The 21,672-nt window shown below is 36.3% G+C and overlaps 1 protein-coding gene and 1 long non-coding RNA gene across 3 annotated transcripts in view; one reads left to right on the top strand and one right to left on the bottom strand.

Moving 5' to 3' along the window:
* Positions 1-21,672, top strand: part of DSCAM (DS cell adhesion molecule) — a 424,636-nt gene that overhangs the window by 182,846 nt on the left and 220,118 nt on the right. The gene's annotated exons all lie outside the window — the stretch shown is intronic.
* The window catches only part of LOC140250318 (uncharacterized), a 57,707-nt gene continuing 55,820 nt past the window's right edge, over positions 19,786-21,672 (bottom strand). The window contains exons 4-5 of the long non-coding RNA XR_011903138.1: positions 20,090-20,318; positions 19,786-19,981 (exon numbers count right to left, since the gene is read on the bottom strand). This is a non-coding gene — a long non-coding RNA (uncharacterized lncRNA). The remainder of the gene's footprint in view (positions 19,982-20,089; positions 20,319-21,672) is intronic.

Genomic DNA, 21,672 nt, shown 5'->3' with positions numbered 1-21,672 from the left:
CACCGTTTTCCCACAAACCCACAGAGAGAGTGAGATTAAACTGACTGGCAAGCAGACTGTCAACTCGTTTAGTGTCTTCGTGCTAAGGAAGAAAACAGCCTCTCTAAACATTTGAGAGGAAAAAGGAATGTTTATGGCTGGCACGTTATTTTCATGGCCTGAAAAGTAAAATATTTATGCTGTTGAAAGGAATATGAAATACGTTCCTGTTCTAGTTCACCCCAAGGGCACCAGGTAATTTGTTTTCCAGCAGAAAACTATTAAAATTGCATAAATTCTGATTCAGAGTTAATTAGCATTTTTGAAGTTACAATGATAAAACTAGGCAGTTATTTAAAATGAATTTTAATGGCAGTAAAACCGTTCTTCTTAGTCAGACTTGGACTTTCAAATGGAATTTTCTGAGAGACACATAAAATTATTACTTTCATAACCATTTCATGATAAGGTTCTATCAGTGATCAGATATTAACATAAAACGCTAAAACTGGTATCACCATTACCTGTCTTGAGCAGATTTTAATGGGAAACAGGTGTTGTATGAGTGCTTCGTAAGAGCATTCAATTTGAGGCTGTAAGTAAAAAAAATTATAAGGCTTTTTTTGGCAAGTGCATAGGTAGCGTTTAGACCTGTAATTATGTCTAATTAACTTAATTAAAACTGGGACAGACAATCCTGAGTTGATTTGTTGAAAATGTGCAAATAGGCCATCCTCATGAAGGATGTAGGGTGATGGTTTTGTTTTGTTTTTTTTTTTTTTTTTTTGTTGGTGGTTTTGCAATGTTTGGATCACCAGCACCTGCAGGAGGAAAAAGGAGCATTTCACCACTTAAACATAGATAGAAATAAAAGGTTTCCTTAACATAAGTGGTTAAAACCTTTCTAATTTAGGTTTATAAAGCAAATAATTTAATTATCATACTTCCTTGAAATATTTTGCCTTTGTTTAGCTTTGAGGTGCTGCAGATCTGCCAGCCTGTTGAGTTTACTGAGGCGTTACTGCTCTGGGGGCCAGGCTGCAAAATGAGTTAGATTTGGAATTAAGCTAATTTCAGGCCAACATCGCAAGGTACTTAGGATGCTAGGATTGCTAGTATATTTATACTTCATTCTGAGTTACCATTGTAAATTCTAAGCATGCTCACTCTGAACATGTTCAGGTAGTTAAAAGGCTACATTCAAACAGTGACATTTACTCCAGCTGCAGAAGAAAGGATTGTTTGCATAGATGCACAGTAATTTTAGTTGCATGTTATTTTTATTTGTATGTATTCATCATTACTGTTGGGTTGTATTACAGTGTTGTGCAGCATAGTTAAACTACTATGTTTTTCTATAGCATAGACAATAGTAAGAATCTCACAGTGATATTTTTAAGATAAAGTGTGCTGATATTGACACCCCAGCTTAATCACATTTTCTGTCCTGGAAAGTGCTTCGTTTTTTGTATTGCTTTGGATGTACTGCTTCTGAAACTCTTCTCACATATGTGTTGGTGATGCATCCAGGAATTTTAGTGTGCTTATTTTGTTTAAAGATATAACGTGTACATAGAACATATTTCTTTCCTCTTGTTGTTCTTATTTATTTATTTATTTTATTTTTTTGTGGCCTATTTTATGGAGGGTATACAATATGTGCTTTATCTGAACTTGACACAACTCACAAATGCGCATTAAATACAAGCCTTCTAGTATGACACCTAGTGGGCAATCCACATAGATATTCCTAAAGTGCTCTTCACATTAGGCAAGGATGATTAGCTTTTATCAAATCTACAAACACGGCATGTGAGAATAATATGTGAAGAAGGCATAAACATTTCCAGGGCATCCTTACTGATGCTAGTGTGTGTTACTTCCATGACCTGTAATGTACCACTTTGCTGTCATTTAAAGGAATATCAGTTATTTCCCATCTTGTTCACTCCATTAGATGCTACCACAGGCCATTAGAAGGCACATCAGTGCAACATGGCTGCTTTTAATGGTATCTGTAAATACAAGAGAAAGTCAGACAAAGCAGTTCACATTTTGGTAATGCGCCATTAAAACACAGAAAAAAAGAATAACAGTAAAAACAGTAGGGCTATTCACTCACCTCATTTTCATTAGGAATGAAACTCTGCTGTCTCTCATTGTTCTTTGAAAATCATCCTTGTTGAGTAAAGTGTTGGTATTTCATTCATTAAGTAAATGTAACTTGAATGCTACAGGGTTCTTAGAAAGATTATAGCCTCCATTTCTGACTTCGGTAAACCCAGAAACTCCATATTTTTCAGCTTGCGTCTTTCCTGTTGTTTTCCCTAAGTATTCTTATGATCCTGTTTACCAATAGCATTTGATGAAGTTTACTGTATTTTTTTTTGTATTGAGTACTACTATTTAGCCATCCAGTTCTCCATCCAGAAGTGAGCTGTCATACTATGACAGATGTAGAACTGAGGTGCAGAGGGTAAAAGAGTGAGCCTAGGCTGTAAGAATCTGAGCTCTGATTCTCACTTCAGCATATTAATACCTTGATATTCCCCAGTATGTCATCATCTTACACACTCCTGTTCTTAACACCTCTTCAATTACATCTACCTAATGAGAAATGTTGACAGTACTTTACCGCACACAATCACATATCAGTGCTGCAGACCCCTTTAGAAGCTGTCTTTTGAACTGTCTTCCATAGAGCTAGGAGTAATCTAAAAGGATGACGCTTTGTGCTAGCTCATTTCAAACTACCTTAGATGTACTTTCCAGCTGTCATCTGCAGTGATGGGCCAAAACTTAGCAAATCCTGTCTGTAGCAAGGTCTAACTAATTAAGCAGAGTTATTAAATAATTTAATATGTAACAGCTTCACCGCGAATGCCTTTTGGCTGAATACGTATCTCAATAAAAGTTTATCCTGTGTTGTGCACTCTTCAGAGAAGTATATTTTTAAGGATACAGGTGTCCTTTAGAGCAGGCTGTGCCAGGAGGCTAGGTTTCACTACTGAGCAAACCACGTCCCACAAAGGGCTGTGGAGTCATGACTGACAGTTGTGGAATTATGGAAGAAGTCATGAAACAAGGTTAATATCCCAGCTCACCAAAAGGCATTCAGATCACTACTTCTTAAGTCTTTGATTTTTGTGGAAACGATTGAATTTTGGTGCTGAGAAGGCCAGTGTTTCACTATTCTCTTACTGATGTTGAAAGGCCACCACTAGGAGACAGACATCCTGCTGAGGAGTGCATTTCTCTTAATGGACTGAACCTTATGGTTCCCTTATTTCTTCTAATTCTTGACAGTTTTCATGGAGAAGACTTTAAAATTGGTGCGACTGGAACTGACTGACACAGTAGTAGGGGGTGAGCATTTTGATACATAATAGTTTTGAGTGAAATTAAATGGTAAAGGAATTATCTTAAAAGCAAAGAGCAGAAATCTGTTGATGACGGAGAAAAAAGGCAAATTCATGAATGGGTGTAAATAGAAAACTTATCCCAAAAGGCCACACTTTGTATGTTGTGGAAAAAAGGGAGTTCTTCCATGCCATATAAACCAGGGGAAACCTATGGATTGTGCTGAAAATGCTGAACTTAAATATAGATATGTACATTTAAGCAATTCAAAATGGTAGTCAACTGCAGACATTAAAATGAATACAAAATACAAAAACTCTCTGTATTTACCAGTAGTGAGGGAGACTAGGGGGGAGAGGGAAGGAAAACCATTCAGAGGGTATTCATGTCTGAATTACTTGGAAGTGGAGAGACTAATGGAGATTTAGTCCCCCAAAAGTACCCCCACATCACCTTTTGTCTGGTGTCATGCTTGAAAGTCAAGCTAGTATCTTCTCCCTCCTCTCCCACATAAGTACCAAATATAGATTACCACTACTATTGAGCAGTTGGCAGTCTTTAGTGAGAGACTGACCTAGTTTTTATTGAGGATCTTCTAGCATACTGTGGCTTAAAGGCTATAACCTTATCCTCCCTCCTTAGGCTGCAGATCCTATCCTCCTTGAGGCTGAAAGTCTGTCTGAATTTCTCTAGCATTTAAATCACAAATTTTCAAATCTGTTTTTCTCTCCTTATTTTGCTGCCACTATACTCTTATACCTCCTCCAGATAAAAACCAGAAAATAAATATCTCAGAACATTGTATTTTAATGGCATTCATGAGTTAGAAACTTAAGAAGTTAGAACTTAAGTTCTGAGTGAGGTAGACTTAGTAATAAATGAGAATAGTGAGAAACTATGCAGAAGAAGAAAATGGACAGATAGAAGAATCTGGTACATGAATAACTTTCTACTAACTGCTTCTGCTGCTCCTAAATATTCTGCTCCCTCAGCAAATGTATCATTGACTTTGAAAATACACCTAAACAGTAGATTTAGGTATGTTAAACTTAAAAAATCCTGAAAGCAAATTTAGGTATGTTGGCCTTAGCATCACCAAATACCCATTCTTCTACTGTTCATTCTCTGCTAAGGCGCTCATTTTATCACAGTAAAATAAAATAAAATAAATAAAAATTGGCTGTTGTATATCCAAAATATCCAAAGTTATATATACAGCATTCAGCAGAAGTACAGCATTCAGTATTACCAGAAATCAGATAATCTGGGAAGTGCTGAAGAAAGAATTGCCGTACTATATTTGTTTCATAAGAAATAAATAGTGTTGTTTGTTTGTTTGTTTTGCTATTAATTAAACAATATGTTTATTTAATGAGTTTTATAGTGTGTAGTTATCATTTTTGTAACAGACTGAAATCAAAATTATTTGGCATTTCTATTTTTCTGCTTTTTTGTTTGTTTGTTTGTTTTTATCAGAGAAAATGAGAAGGGCACTTTCTGTTATAAAATACATGTCTGCATGTCTCATTAGTTTGTGACTTACTAAAATAATCCAGCATACTTTTCATGGACTCAATTCCGCAAATCCCCTACTTGCTCAGGTAACAAGATCATCAGGTTTGTTTGATATGGGCATGCATGCTACATTAGAATTTGTGCTATTAGGTGACAGTCTACAAGAAGATGTTAACTTTTGCTCATTTTGAAGCATAACTTGGACTGTAGGGAAATTTTCTGTTCTCTGGAGATACCAGTTCCCTGCAGCCATAGTGATTTAATGGAGAGATCTATGTGAACATGCTTTCCATGTAGTCCATTTTAGTGTTTGAATGTCGCATCCTAAACATAAACACATGAGTAAAGGCATGTATCGAGAAGATCACATAAGTTCATGTATGGTCTGCTTTTTCTTTGTAAAGCCACTGCTTTAGGTGCACATTAATCTGACCTGACCAGGTATCAAGCTGAAGAAGAAAGTCCAGGAATATGACCATTGAAATGTTTTCTGCAGACCAGTGCATTTCAAAGATAATTATGGCTGAATCCTTCTTCACCTTTGACCTTTTCAGTTCTTGAAATTTGAATACGTTTGTTTCTGGCTGTGAGAATGATGCTAAAGAAACTGGTAAAAATGTCCCCAGTCACGGCTGGTACTTTCAATGACTCACTGGTGAAACCTACAGTACCAGCTCCTGGAAAATTACATCAGCTACCTAAATCGAGCAACTATAATTGTATGGAACACTCTTTTTACCTTTACTCAAGAGCAAATGCAACATTGCTGTTACTATTTCAGTGCGCAAGTATTGGGGGTAGAGATAAGTCTGTAACTAAGCTCTGACAGTAGTCATTGGTCTTGAAGATTAATGATGCAATTCAATACATGGGTAAGGTATTAATGAAACATGAGTGTGGTACATTGTAATGAATGTTTCTCTAGTAGCCTGTAAAAAGGCTTTGCAGCAGCATAGCTCTAACTCTATTGAAAGTGCTTGTTTACTTACACTGTGAGAAACTGTCACCACTACTGTTTGTGTGATCTTCTGTCACCATGTACATGAGTTAAATTGAAGCCAATAGTTTATTATTTGTCCATGGTCATTAATTGCAAAGATGTGTTTATTTCATAATTATCAATCCAGGGCGAGGCCAAAATATGCTCCTTACTCTCCACTAAGAAACTGCAAGCTGTTCTTACAGTAAAGGGATTTTTCTTTAGTTTTTAATTGGAAGCATTGTTTGCCACTGTCCCTGGGCAGGCTTCAAGTGATCTTGTTTTGTAAGCGTAAGTCCCAAGGGAACAGTTTAATTGGAGTACTCGAAACTGAAAGTTACTCGCTGCCCACCATCTGTACATTATTAGTCTGGTTGCTTATCAGCATAGGCTACTGCCATTAGCATAAGCAGGTATGAATTGCTGTTATAAGTCACTTTTTACAATTGTGAATTATGGCACTGTTAAAAATGGTAGATGTCGCAATCAAGAAGAGTGCTACATTTTCAAAATGATGGGAAAGCAATTAAGGTGAATTCCCCATTTTCTAAGCATTGCACATATTTAATGTGAAATTCATTAACAGACTTGTGAAACAGCTACCACTTCTTTCAGCCCAAAGGATTTATATAAAGTGTTGTTACAGTAAACAACTTTCAGAAATGTAATTGTTGTTCACATGTTGTCATGTGGAAGAGTAGAAGTCTCCAGAATGCAGTGTGGGCCTGCTAATTGAAATTTATCATTTTCCATGATTTCTAAGGGTTTCTAATTGCTGATGCTAGCCTGAACCTAATTTTAAAGATGAGATATATAATACCAGGGAAATAATAAGAATTCTTTTTTCAAAGACAGTGTTATCTTTCTTATTAAGAAGAGAAGAATATTCCAAAAAAGAATGCTGAATGATTCAATCATTGGTGTTACCTACTCAAACTTGCTCTTATCACCAACGATTATTACTCTGAAATTGTATTTTTGAAATAATGAGAATAGGAAAGCTGTGGCATCCTTCCAAATGCTTTCCTAGAGCAGGCAAATGATATAAAAATATTCAGCTAGGGTTGTCACTGTATCAACTCTATCACTAGTAGCAATATTTTGGGGACTTGTGTGCAGACAGGTACTACTTGCTGTTATCATATTCATCATAGTCGTGACATCAAATGAGTTCTCCTGTAATATGAAAACACTTCTAGTTTGTAGCTAGATGGAAGAGTCATCTTTTGGAAATTAGGGATGAAGAGATTTGAGAAGGACAGTGGAAGTCTGACAGACTGTCCCTGTACTATTAAAAGAAAACACATTCCTCCTTTCTCATAGCTGATCTAGGCATTCATCCGAAATGAGACAAGGTCTTTGACTTAAGCAGAAGAAGCTAAATTGCTTAAAAGGAGGCACCTATGGCAATATCTACATATGTAAACCTAGGCAAATGCTGAGGTGCATCACTTAATCTGGGCACTACACAATGGGAAAGTTCTGCTGCTGATGTTGTTCAATGTGAATTGTGATGTGTCAACTTTCCAACATTATAGCTATAAGTACTATAGGAGAAGAGGTTCAGACACACATGGTTCCTTGTACTACAGCTTTCCACTGTTAACCTTCAAATTCCACTTGTGAAAGGACAAAACATCACAAGGTTATGAATGAAATTGATTCTTGCTTTGGAAGAGTTTCTAGTTTTAATTCCATGTTTTTTGTAGGTATGTGACATACAAAGTAGCAAAATCTGGGTGAATAAACTGTGATGTGAAAGCTCTGTGAAAAAATGAACACTTGCTTACTTGCTTATCCTCTTTATGCATGGCAGTGAGAAGAGGAAGTGTTTTCATTCCATGAATTTATTAATAGTTTTCCTTTGATAATCCAGAAGGATTTATGACTAAAGTAACTGGAATTTGCCTGTCAAAGCTATAGTCTTAACTAAAGCTGTTGTGCTTGCTCTAAAGCACAGGTAGATCAAGTCAAAATAACTTGGTGTAATATAGTTGGTGTAGAGTTGATGGAAGACTTCATGGAGAAAAAAGAAAAAGCGATCAGATATTATGTTAGGTGAGCATATATATTCAGAAATAAAGGTAGAAGAAATAAATGATCATCTAGTTTGCTGTTATGGATAGTATCTACCATATAATTTAATGGAGATCTCAATAACTCCACAGTTTTAACTCAAGAATTGAAATATGATGCCTTGAATTATTAATGTTAAGATAATTATATATCCTTTCATATTTCAGTGTAATGAACTTCTAATTTATATTTTCTAAGCCATTAAGTCCAGAAATGCAAATATACTGAAATTCAATTTACAGCAACAAGTAGTGGTCAACTGGAAAAACACTGAAAATTGTAGTGTTTCTCCTGTGAAAACTGCTGAAATGAGGATTAGGGAATAGTCTTGGCCTGGCTGTAAACTTGTAAATGAAGAGGGAAAGAATCAATATAGATTTAGCAACACTTTTTTTTGCACCTCCCTCCACTCCCCATTGAAATAAAACACTGAAAATGGTCTGTTGGGCCCAAACCAGCATGCCAGACTGAGAAAAACAAGATATGTCCTCTTTCTTCTATCCTTTGAAGCATGCTATTACAAAGTAGGTCATGTTGGCATGTATGTTAATAAAGCTCAGAGCTGACAGGTATCACAAAAGAAAATGAAATAAGTAATACAGGTTGAGATCTCAGGTCTGGGCAGGAGCAGCAAGGCTTCCCCACTGCCTATGCTGCCACAACTGAGCAATTGATGAAGGGAAATCCAGAAGAAGACAGGTCAGCCTTACCTTGGGCCTGAAGAGTCCACAAGCACTGTTACAGAATCATTGCTCCCTCACAATGGCTGTGTTGCACTTAGGCTTATAAGACCACTTTTGCAAGGGTGATAGAGGCCAACAGTCATTTTGCACGTTCTTGAAAGCAAAGAAAGGAAGCAAAAATAAAATAAACGATATCTTTAAAAAAGGAAACTAAAAGGGACAGTTAAAAGCATGAAATGTTTCCTAGCGGTACGGTGACTTCTGAAAGACAACATATTGCAGACAGCGTCATCTATTAAAAAGGCTTTAGAAAAACTATCAAAAGCTGCAATGTTTAAACAAGAGGTTAGGGGAGGATGGCAGAAGAAAGACATCCTTCAGAAATCTGCTGTTATGTCCAAAAGAGGAAAAGAGGAAATAACTGTTCCTCTGGCAGTATTTATTTTGTGGAAACATAACGTGTCAAGCTGCAAAGAGTTTTAGCAGCAACTTGAAAAGCTATCATGAATAGAATAAATCTACTTTCAGACACAACAGAAACAGAAATTCTGCCAGAGTATGGAGAGAGCAAGTAGATTAGGAATGTATGAAAAGGCTTCTGAGAGAAGGTGAGAGTAGGAAAAAAAAAAAAAAAAAAAAGATAAGTTACCAAAGATGAGATGTATGGAACAAATAGAGAAGATGAATGGTAGTGAATTGCTAGTTCCATGCCCCTAGAAAACCTGCCTAAAAATTGAAGCGTAATTTTAAGAAACTTCTGTTAGGAAGTCACCACCAAAAGTGTGAAAGGGTGAGAAGAAACTGTATGACATAGGTGATAACTAAATCTTAAAACTTGAATAACTGTGTGGCAAAGCAACAAGAAAAACTCAGTGATATAGATGCAAAGTTGTGTATGTGTATGTAGCCATGAGGTTAATCATTAATGTTCAATTGTCAGACCTTGAGGTTATGGTAGTTGTCGGCTGAGCATTCTTTCATGTCAAGGACAAACTTTATTTTAGGGATTCAGAGAGAACTAGGCTTCAAAGACTGTTACTGTGCTATTGTGTATGTGTGCACCTCAGTCCATGCTGCACCTGAATGCTGTGAGCAATTTTGTTCTCTTCCACTTCAAGGCAGAAGCAAGAGATGCAAAACAGATTCAGAGGAAGTTGACAGATTTTGTTGGTATGGGTCTGCTTATGCATGCAGAGAAATACTTCAGTTTGAGAAAGAGGCAGCTGGCATCATGTGACTGAAGGCTGTAAAATCTTTGAGGCCATGGAAGATGTGGTAGCAAATGATTGTTCTCTTTCTCTCTACTTGCTCCTGCTTCCCCATAAGAACAACCCGTCAGGTTGCATTACCTGATGGTAGATTTGAATGAGCAATGGGATATGCTTCCTCACACCTTTTGTAATGCAGATGAGAATCTTATTGCACAGGATGAAAATGATACCATAAATGCACATGGATTTAAAAACTGGTTGGACAGATTAGTGGCAGGAAACTTCTTACTGTTAAATACAAAGATGCCATGTGAAGCTCAAGCTATGGACTGCTAGAAAGTGGTGACCCTGAAATTCTCCTAAATTATTTTGGAAACAGTCAGACAAGAAAATCATAACAACATGAAAAACTCCCTCAGCATCTAAAATTTTCAAAACTTTAAAGTAAGAGTTTAAGTAGTTCTCGGAATTAAATGTTACAACTTTAATACAAATTCCATGGTTTGAATTTTGTTAGCAGGTTGTTAAGTGGTTTTTGTATGCTTGTATATCATCGATGCAAGGTTTTATAGCTTCATTTTCTTCAGATTGTGCCTTATACTATCAAAATGTAAATGAAAACAGAATTTGGCTTTCCTTGAAAGACAAAATAAATACAATTTTTGATGGACAAACCTCAACATAATCAAGGATATTTGCCATAGCTTTATTTACTCTCTAGCAGTAGTCTGAACAAAATTCATCACAATCAGAATTATTTCCTGACAAATGATGTTGGATATGACTGGAGTCATACACAAGGATCTGTCATGAAAGGAGATACCACTTCTCTTTTATCTTCCATGTACCAAACCCAAAACATTTGCATTTGAATATATTTTGTATGCTTCTTTGGAGCTGCTAAACTAAGGTGAACACTGATGTACAGAGCTGGTCACTGAAGTGCAAATGTGAGACTGTCATGTCAGGCTAATTCCAAGGGTGGCTCTTGAGCCTTCTTAGAAGGTCCTTGTTAGTGACAGCCCTTTTCTACAATGCAGCAGCTGTTTCTCTCTGCAACATTTAAGGGACTTGGTCCGTTGGTCCTATGGCACAACTCAGACCTCAGTAAAAATCTTTCTTAGAATTGATAATAACCTCTATACCAGTTCCTAGTACAATGAGGGTTGAGTGTTCTCAGGTGTCAGAGGTGCTCAGGTGTATGCATACACCCAAGTGGAGGACCATTTTTACTCTCTTCTTCCAATATGTAAATGCATTGCTCTTGCTAATATGAAGAAAGTTCCATGAAAGATTCACAAGCATTAATTTGCTAAATAATCTCACATTACCATAGCGCTTGAAGCCTTTTCAGCAAAGGAAGTCAATAAAAAAGGAAAAGCAGAGCTTTATTTGCACACATGAACAGGCACAAAGCAGGATTTTCAACTGGCACTGGAGTGATGAGAGCAATCCCCAAAGAACGCTTCCTCTGGACCAGTCCTTGAATATTTAATAATGGTGAATTACCAGAACCCTTCAACCATAATGAAGGAATAAGCAGGCAATTAGAGCAAACTCCAAATCCCTCACCCTAAAAACCCTCCAGCCTTTTAACTCTCTCAGTACAAATACCATTCCCTCTGATTTCTCTCACTTAAAAATCACAGTGAGAAAACATTTATCATCCCTTAGAAACCCTACTCCATCCCAATCCTTCTCAGATAAACAAAAACAAAAATCTGTACTAATATCTTATGTAGTAATATTCAAAGCCACTAATACTTACTGAAGTTTAACTGTAGCATCTTGAGCTGCTGTCACAGTCATTTTAATATAAAACGTATTATATTCTTTGGAAACACTCTTTCAACTGTCAAAAATGAAATGTTTAATCCTTGCAGTATATCAGTAAAGGGACTAATTGTCAGCAGTGTCCTAGATCATGAGCAGCCTCGTGTGCTGGCCATCTTTTTGTTAGTATTAGAGAAATTAATTGCAATGACAGCTTCACAATTGTTTTAAAATATTTCCGAAATCCTTATAAGTGAGGAATGGATTTGAGAGATGAAAAAAGTATTTAGATCTAAACTGAATGTAAGATAGAAGATTCAAATATATGGACTGGTGTAATCATTAAATATAATTGAGATAAATAATTATTCAGTGCATCTATTTCACAACATTACTGTGTGGGATCTGTCCCTCTCAATTTGTTGAGGGACTTGCAGTTTAAGACCTACTGATAAATGGATGTAGAATGGAAAATAAGCCCTCATGGCCTCTGGATTTCAAAGAAACATAAGTTAAACACAGTGATGAGAAACTACAATCACACTGAAGTTGATTTGATTCATTTAGGTAACTGGCCAACAGATAGTAAATGTAAGGTATAGAAATGTATGTAATAATTAGTTTAGGAAAAAGAAACCAATCATCCAGTACATTGGTGAGGAAATAAGTTGTTGATTATTATGGAGAAGTCACTGAAGTAACTGAGACAGTGCTCAGCAGTAAGGATCAACGCAAGCCAGTCATTAGGCTGATGCATCAAGAAGGTAAAGGAAAAACAGGGGATCTAATTCCTGCTTGTAACATCTGACTTTTATATATGCCCATATAATTAAGAATAAAAATCAGTAATGATGCTTAAGACCTTAACTTAATGGAGATATATTTCATAATAAATATTCAGTGTGAAGATGATGCATAATTGCATAACAACTTTTCTTCGCTACCATTTGGTATTTTGTGTGTAACATTGCTCTGTGATTAATAGAAACAATCACATGGTCTGTGGGGTTGAAAGAATTTTTTTAACATCGTTCTTCACTTAATGTGCATAGACATCCTCCAAACTATATCGGGTTCTTCTTCAGCTTGATGAAAACACAGACAGATGGCCTTTGCTTTACACGTAACCATCTGAAAAGTCATGTCCCCTGAGACGAAGTAAGGTGGCAACTGTTGGTGGCACAGGGAAAATGGGGGAGAGGAAACAAAGGCAGGCAATTTTCACACACAGTGGACATATGCAATAAGAACTATTGGATGTATCACATGTCAGGCACATTTTAGGGTGAAAACTAATGGCCAGCAATGTAAAGGCCAATGAATGAAAAGGGTCCTACTTTGAGTCCACATTTCCAAATGAGAAAATAACCAGCTAAACTCAAAACACTGCATTTCCCAGGTTATAGTGAAAGAGTAGGTGTCAAAATAGACATTATGTTTGTCAGGAGACACATAAGACTGTCAGACCTGTCTTATGAATTGCTGGCCTTGATTTTTATTCCCATATGCTCTGCATAATGTCTTTGAAATGAAGTGCTATTCATTAGTAATACTCCAGCACATTACTCTAATATGTTATTGAAATGATTAGCTCTACATCTACATTGCATTCTCAAGGTGCTCAGATTTCTTAATTTAGAACATTTTGAGTTTTAATTCATTCTGAAAATCATATGCAACAGTTGGCCTAAGCAGAAGTTTCAATAGTTTAAAGAAATGCAAATAATTATCAATACAGATTATTTTTCTAATGTATTACTTTGTCTTCTAAAGCAAAAAGAAAATGTGTTTGACTTTAGATAGATGGCAGAGTTGAAGCTGAAACTTAAGAAACTGAAGTTATACTATTTGTAATTTGATTATACCAAGGATTATACAACATTTATTAGAAAATAATCATAACAGGCACACTGCTCCTTTTATTAAAAGCTTGGATTCATCATATTTAATCAGAAAATATACACATGAACCTCACCTACAACTTTGCTCAAAATGAAGGGTCTTCATTCCCTGCCCATTCATTCGATCTGAGACAGAATACTCTTAAAGCTATCGTTGCTGTCATAAACATGAATCTTTATGTTTGTGGTATTTTTTCTGGACAGCAGATAAAATTATTTTCCCCTTGTCGATTTATTAGTATTTCCCCTGTGTGTATTGCATAGTGTAAACTAAAACCACAGATCTGACAATGTTGTTACCTCTTGCTTTATATAGAGTAAATTATATTTTATGATCCACACTTCCATCTTCTTCTTTAGATAAATAGTAAAATATGCTACAAGCAATTATTCTGAAGAAACATTTTTATTGATGTAGAAAAAGATTTCTTGTTCCTCTACTCTGTTCTGTTGTCCTCAATTTAAATCATATTACGATGGCTATTTTGACCCGCATTTGCCATAATATTTTGCTGGAAATTATATTCCCTCTAAAACTGGTTTGTTCAGGGCTTTGAATCTCCCCTTTGATGAGTATAGTAATAAAACTGTAAACCCTTTTACACATTCCTGCACCTTGTTTTCATGTTGCAATAGCTATCTGCCTTACTGAAATACTTTGAGTGTTTTGCTGTTTTGACCATTAGTTATTGAAGACAGAAATTCTGCCTCTATCTCTCCTTTATTTTTACCCTTTTCTTTCCTTTGCATCCTTCTTCAGAGCAGTTATGAATGTAGGCATAATGTGGAATAAGAAGATCATTAATAAGACTTTGATAATATTGGCAACAACTCCAACAGACTCTTTTTACTGTGTTAATAGAAATTCACTTGTAAATCTGCATGAGAAGGTTAATGCTATTGTTCAGCACATTAACATCTAACTGATGACTGCTTTTCCTGCTTCTTTCATAACTTGCCGGGCTGCATTCCAGGGATCAACCCTATGTTGCTATTTTCAGTGAGTTAGGAAGCTGCTTAGCAGTGTGGTCCCATGAAGAGGACTGTAGGCTGGAGCTTAAAAACTAGAAATTTTCTATAGCGCCATCAATAATGGCTTAGTTGTTTCAAAACAGTGACTGGACAGACATGTGTTACCGTGGCAAAGTCATTTTATATATTTCTCTCCTTTTCTCTGTCTTTTCTTCTTAAATTACAAACTCCCCACAACAGACTATGTATGTCTTTATATAGTATGGAGAATAATGGTTATCTCCTTATCTACTGCAATGCTGAGGAGGTACCCTTCTATAAGTGCTAATTTTCTGTTTAAAAATTAAAAATTTCAAAAAAAAAGAAAACCAAACTAATTTTCTGTTAAAAAAAAAAGAATGTGAGTTGATTTTCTCCCCACAAAAAGACTTACATAATCTGCTACAGTGCAGTTGTGCTGAAGGAGAAAATTATTTTCATGAGGTCCCAGATTACTGGTGGTATCTAAGGCACTGGGTCAGAAAGAATGGCACGTGGTTGACTTTAAAGGGCATAACATGCTCTCTTGCATCGTTTGATGCATCTGCAGGTATATAAAAACCTAGGGGCATTACACCTCCTGGCACCCCTTCTAGCTTGATGATCTTCAGCATTTTTTATTTTTTAATTCTTCTGCAAGTCATAATTTATCTATATTTTTAGATGATGAAATGCTGACTCCCTTGCTACAGGCAGCAAAGCTCTCTTGTTTAAGTTTCAGTTCAGCTAGAATGGCAGAAAACCTTTGTCTTCAGAGGATGCTTGAAAGAGACAGGTATTATATTAAATGGTTTATTTAGTGAAAAAACATATGCTATGTATGTATGGAAGAGTTTATCTTCATAGTTGTTTATCTTCAATTGTCGCTTACAAAACGGACCAATCAATATTTCAGTATTCCCACTTTTGTTATAACTTTGAGACAATTTGCTATAGTAATGATTGTAACACTGAATAAACCAAGTGTTGTAGAGACAGTCAAGTGTTGCTTCTCATTCTTAATGATTAAGTAATGTTTATTCATGTTAATGAGAATGCTCCTGCCCAGTGGTTGACTGGCAAAGAAGCCACTGAGAAGTCTTACCTTGAAAGACAAACTCGCAAATTTCAAAACCCAGAGTAAGAACTATGTTAATATACCATTTCTTCAGAGTTCTGCAATATTGTGCTCTGTGTTGTTCCATTTCACATGAAACCTTGCTCCTTTGGTCAACAGATTAGCACTGCAGTGTGTAACATGATTGTGGTATTTACACTTCCGTAGATCAGGAATGACTTCCCTGCAGTCAGTGAAGTCGTAGCAGTATAAATGAGTAGTGAACTGGCACTGAAAATGCTGGCTTCATTATTTAAAAGCAAAAATTTATGCTAAAACTGACAGTACAGGATCTAAGTGCATTAAATTACAGAAAATTAGTTTTTTTTTCCTTTTTTGATGAAGAGTTTTCAAAATGGAGTGATGAAATTAGAGATGGAACTCTAATAATAGGAAATAACATAATGCAGAAGAAATTTTAAATCCAACAGTACAAAATGTTACATTAATTTTATCTGTTGCAGGCTTCAGTGTTTATAAAATAACACCACTCCATATTTTTGACGTTTGTTGAACAAAAACATATGTGTATATATATATATATATACGTATATATATATAATGGAGTAACAAAATATTTTGAGGAAAAGAATTAGCAAAACATGAGCAAAATCACTGTTAGCAGCAAATCACACAAAGCAATTACCTTAATGTGAAAATATTCTAGAGGCCATAATTATTTTCTTTTGTTAATGGAAGTGATTATGTCACATGCTTTATTTCTCTTCATTTGGGGAAGGAAAAAAGAGAAAAGAGGCAGAAATATAAACAAGTGTGAAATATGCTTCTTTTCCTAGGGCATTTTCCATTCAGGATTCAAGATGATCAGCAATACTTCTTAAGAAATGCCATCACTCATCTTGTTTTGCCATCTTGGCCATTTTCTCTGCTGCAGCAGGGCTTCAAGTCTTCTGTGTTCTGAAAGACTTTTTCAGCTTGCTCTTTTTTAAGCTGAACTCACTTAAATTCCATAGAGAAAGACTATATTTCATATATTTACATCAAGCATAATGCCTTTTCAGGATTTTGATCATTCATAACTAGGAAGGGAATTTATAGTTCATTCTGTCTTATTTGTCTTCCTAAAAACAATCTTGTATAGCAATATAGGGACAAATTATAATTGCAAATTACTTCTCTGCAAAATGATTCTTGAATATTGAGATTTTTTATAACTTAAAAAGGAGACTTACAGGCATATAGGAAACTGAAATTCTTTCTATTATTGTTTCCACAAATGACCCACAAATGACACTTTTCCAAAGAAATGGATTGACACATAGCTTATAATTGCATGCAGGGATTTCATTACCTTCTTGGTCAACCTGGTCCACTGCTGCACTACTGTGTTATTGAAATTTTTTTTCTTAAATGAGAAGTAATTTTGCCAAAGTGAGTGCAGTCCCCTTGGTGCCATTGAACTGACGCTATGTGTTAACAAGAGGGAAGTGTTTATGTTAATGTTAAAGGATCTAAGTTCATTAAATCATGGAAGATCTATGAATCCTCTAAGAATGTGCATCTGGGCACAGGAAGAAAAAGGTGATTGTGTATGACCAGAATGGACTGAGCAAGTGTGAATCTTTCCTGGCCAACTTGACTACCTTCTGTAATAAATTGACTAGATCTATGAGTGAGAGGAGAGTGGTGGATGTTGTTTACTTTCATCTTTAGGAAGGTTTTTTACAGTGTATGACAAAAAAGTTCTTGTTACTTTGTTACTTTCATCTTTAGGAAGGTTTTTTACAGTGTATGACAAAAAAGTTCTTGTATTCAGGTTAACGTTTTCTGTCCTGGATGCATGCACAATTGCATTCATTGCAACTGGTTGGATGATAGTTCTCCGAGGATCTTATTTGTTTGAACTTTAACTTCTTCTAGCAAAATAAATAAATAAATAAAGTCTACCACAGGGACCTGCACTGTTTAGTATCTTTATGAGTGACCTGGAAGAGGCAATGATGTGTGCACTTATTGTATCTTTGGATGGCACCAAACTGAGGTTGATATACACAAGGCAAAGGGGGGTAGACAAGCTGCAAGGTTGGCACAGCAGGAACCTTATGAAACTCATAAGGAGAAATGCAAAATCCTGACTCTGGGATGGATTAAACTCCTTCCAGAACGGGGGTTGGAGACTGTCTAGCTGATGCAAAGGCCCTTAAGGTGGCAAAGGGCAAGAAGCTGGACAGGAGGCCACTGCGCAAAAAGAGGTCCAGCCTCACCCTGGGAAGCATAAACAGGAACAGCCAACACATGGAGGGAAGGGACTATTCCTCTCTACTCAGTGTTCATTAGACCTCATTTGGATAAATGTCAGAATTTAAGGTATGATATAACCTACTGCTTGAAAGGTAGTCACAGAGTGACAGAGAAAAATTTTCCCTCAGTGAAAAGGCACACAAGTTACAACTTGCACCTTTGGTGATTCGTGTTGTACATGAAACGGGGAGGGAGAGGGGCAGAATTAGTAGTGTGGAGCAGAATCCTGAAGTTTGAGTAAATTCTTTCTTAGAGAATCTTCTTCATTCATTGTTTGAGCAAAGTGTGTTTTAGCTGAGTTGCGATATCTTATGGTGGCTCTGTGTCAAAATGATGCTACTTTTACCAATGATTGCGTTTCTAAATTATCTCCAAGCTTTATAACCATGGGATATTTTATAAATGAAAATTGTGGGGAAAAAAAACAAAACAAACCAGCAAACCAACAAAACTTCTCTTGAAAAAAGCCACTTTGAACTCCAAATTGAACTTTCACTGTGAATCAAGAAAACCAAACACTGAGCTATTTGAGGAGGATCATCAACAGCTGAATGAGGAAAGTTTGTCCTCTGACGAGTTTTGGTGAGAACACAGCTTGAAAACAGCTGTGGAGATGTATGTAGAAAAGCTGAAAAAGCTGCAGAGGAAGGAATGAGGATGTTCAGTATACCAGGGCATAGGACTCTTCTTTAAAGTACTTTAAAGAAATACATTGGTTGGCCACATGGCAAAGATCCCAATTAACATAATTGAGAGTTGTGAATGCATAAGAGATTCCTCTCCTCCATTGCCTTTTGTGCACGGTGTAACATCATTTATACATAAGCTCCCTCTGGGGTTGCCTTGTGGATTGGAGCATTCTTCCGGGTCAAATCCCAGTCAGTGCACTAAGATAGCAGAGCTCACAAGTAATACAGAGTAGGACAGAATGGTTTGCTACCATAGTAATATTGCCCCAAGCTGCCATTTGTCTACTTGTTCCTTAAATGTTGCTTGTCACACCAGGCTGTTACTTAGTGATGAGAAGTCTTGCAGTGAGGATAGATGCTCCTCCACATAAAGATTTGAAGGAAGAGGCAGTTAGTTTAGCTATATCTGAATACTGAGGAATAGTAAGACAATGAAATAATGAAAGGATGATTTCAATAGGGACATATTTTTCCTTGCCTGTGGAAGTCAATAATTCAAGCATGTTCTGTTTGTATCACCTCTCATACAGACAGAGAATGCCGTGGAAAAAGTAGGCTTCATATAACAACAACAACAAAAGAAGTGTTTGGGCAAGTTATTCTTTATTATTCTTCATGTAACAATAAAAGAAAAAAAGAAAAAAGAGAGAGAGAGAGAGAGAGAGAAAGAAAGAAAGAGAGAGATTGCAATTTCTCCATTACTTTATTTTGCATCTTTCATTTCCTTTTCCAGGTCCAGCTTTATTTCCATCTCTCTAATTCTGTCTTTCCATTTTCTGTCTGAAATGGTTGCCTGTGTGGTTGCCTGAGATAGACAGAATGTCTGTATTTCTATGGAAAATCTACTTAAATTTCAGTTGATCAAGAGAGATCTTTTATCACACATCAATCTTTTGTGTTCTGCTTTTTATAATGCCTTCTATGAAAAGGTCACTTGCAGACTGCACAGAAATGATTCTTTCCTTTCTTTTCCTTGATAAATTAAAACACAACTGATCTCATTTGGAACAGGGAGGTAAAGTGGCAGAAAATGAATATTTTATTTCTGAATATACTGACCTGATATTTATTCTTTCATTTTTATTTCTCTCTGAAATTTTAAATTGCAATGTGATTTTACTTGGACATTGAGTGTGCTTTTTGTTTAGTGTCAAGATCTCTTTCTTTTGTAAATGTGAGAGAGAGGTAAATCCAGAAGTTCTGAGTTCCCCCCTTTCCTTTTGCTTAATGAGGTTATGACTGACTGTCCTTCTCAGCTCGTAAGGGATTAAAAAGAAATTACCTGTCATTAAAGCAACAGCTGTCTTGGATTCTGTGATGCCCTCTGCTGTCAGATGTGTTTTAAGGTCTCTGTGAATCCACAAGCCTCTTTATGGCTTTGCATTTTAGCAGTGGTGTCTTTTGGGATTTTTGATAATGTTTTATATTTTCAGCCATGTTTCCTGTCTGGAAAGCAAAAGGAATATGACTTTCTTCAACAAAGAAGTACTTTGAGGACAAACAATCTTAATTAATTTAATTAAAACTACAGAGTGTATTTCTTCATTAACTCACCTGTGGACTCCAGGTGACAGATATCCTAAGACAGTTAAGTCTGTTTCCCCACTCATACCATTGGCAGGACAGCTAGGAAACAGGAGCTGTCCTCAGACATTCAAAAGTTTCAACACATGGCGGCTGCTCTTTATTCAGCAATTTTCAGTCCTTCCTCAACCTGGACATCTCAAGCAAATTTCTGGCAGAAAGTTCTTTCTCACTGTCAGCTCTTCATATTTTCCTCATTCTAGAATCAAGAACATATAAGTAGCTTTGTTGGCATTTAACATGACCCAGTTGGAATGGAGCAAGTATTGCCATCAGTGCAGCTTAAACGCTGTGACAAGCACATATGTATATGTATGTACATGTGTATATATATATATATACATATAATTTTTTTTTAATGACTTAACAAGTTAGGGAAAATTTAAATGTTTTTTAAAAGAAGAGAATGTACTGAGAGCAAAGCCTCTCAGTTCTGTTTTTAGAAATAAGAACAAGTGAGCTAGAAAGGAAGAAAGCAAGTTAAAGAGATTTGGGGGAAAAACAGAGACAATTTATTCAGCTTTAAAATGCACATGTTTAAAAGATGATGAGCAGAAAAAGAGCAAAATTATTGTAAAATGGGCATTTATAGACTTATTTATAGACTTCTTTTCTTTTTTTCATTTTTCTTTTTTTCTTTTTCTTTTATTTTATTTAATTCAGCTGCTGAAAATGGATTCTTTAAATAATAGAGGAAAACCTGTTGTTTTTCTGGAACTTGTGAAACTTAATTTGTTCAATAGTTTCATGCTGAAGACCAGCCTTTAAATCACAGTCTCCTCAGCAGTATCATTACTGATGCTGATGCTGAAGATAAGATGTTTCAACTTACTTAAAACAGCACTAAAATAAATTTGGATATACAGGTCTTAAATGTAGTGTTGAAGGGGTGAGGAGAGTACATCTGAAAAATGGTGTGTGAAAGCAGAACAATATTTGACAAGCTGAAAATGGAGGAAACCCTGAGTGGACGTGCTTTCTAATGTGTTGGATCAGTTCATACAAGACCAGAGAAAACAGAATGTATCAGAGTAGCTTCTTGGGGTCAGAAATCTAGTTGTTTTCAGGCATGAATCCCACTTGCAGGCTACCATCTCAAGCCTATAATCACTTATCTGGCTCATGTAAAACGTGCCCTGGTGATCTGGACCACTGTGTCCAATTCTGGGCTCCACAGTTCAAAAAGACAGGCATCTTCTAGAGAGAGCCACCCAGATGATGCAGAGCTAGGAGCAGTTCCCATATGAGGAAAGACTGAGTGACCTGGAACTCTTCAGCTTGGAAAAGAGAAGGCTGAGGGAGGGCTGTACCAATGCTTATGAATATCTAAAGGACAGATATCAAGTGGATAGGGCCAAGCCCTTTCCAGTATTGTGCAGCAGCAGGAAAAGAAGCAATGGGCACAAACTGCAACAAAGGAAGTACCATATGAACAAGAGGAAAATCTTTGCAGAGAGGGTGACAGAACACTGTAACAGGCTGCCCAGAGAGGTTGTGGAGTCTTCTTCTATGGAGATACTCAAAACCTGTCAGTATGCCTACCTGTGTGACCT

The sequence above is a fragment of the Excalfactoria chinensis genome, chromosome 1, assembly GCF_039878825.1.
Source record: "Excalfactoria chinensis isolate bCotChi1 chromosome 1, bCotChi1.hap2, whole genome shotgun sequence".
Taxonomy (NCBI): Eukaryota; Metazoa; Chordata; class Aves; order Galliformes; family Phasianidae; genus Excalfactoria; species Excalfactoria chinensis.
The sequence above is the reverse complement of the archived record's forward strand: the minus strand, read 5'-3'. Positions and strand labels throughout refer to the sequence as shown.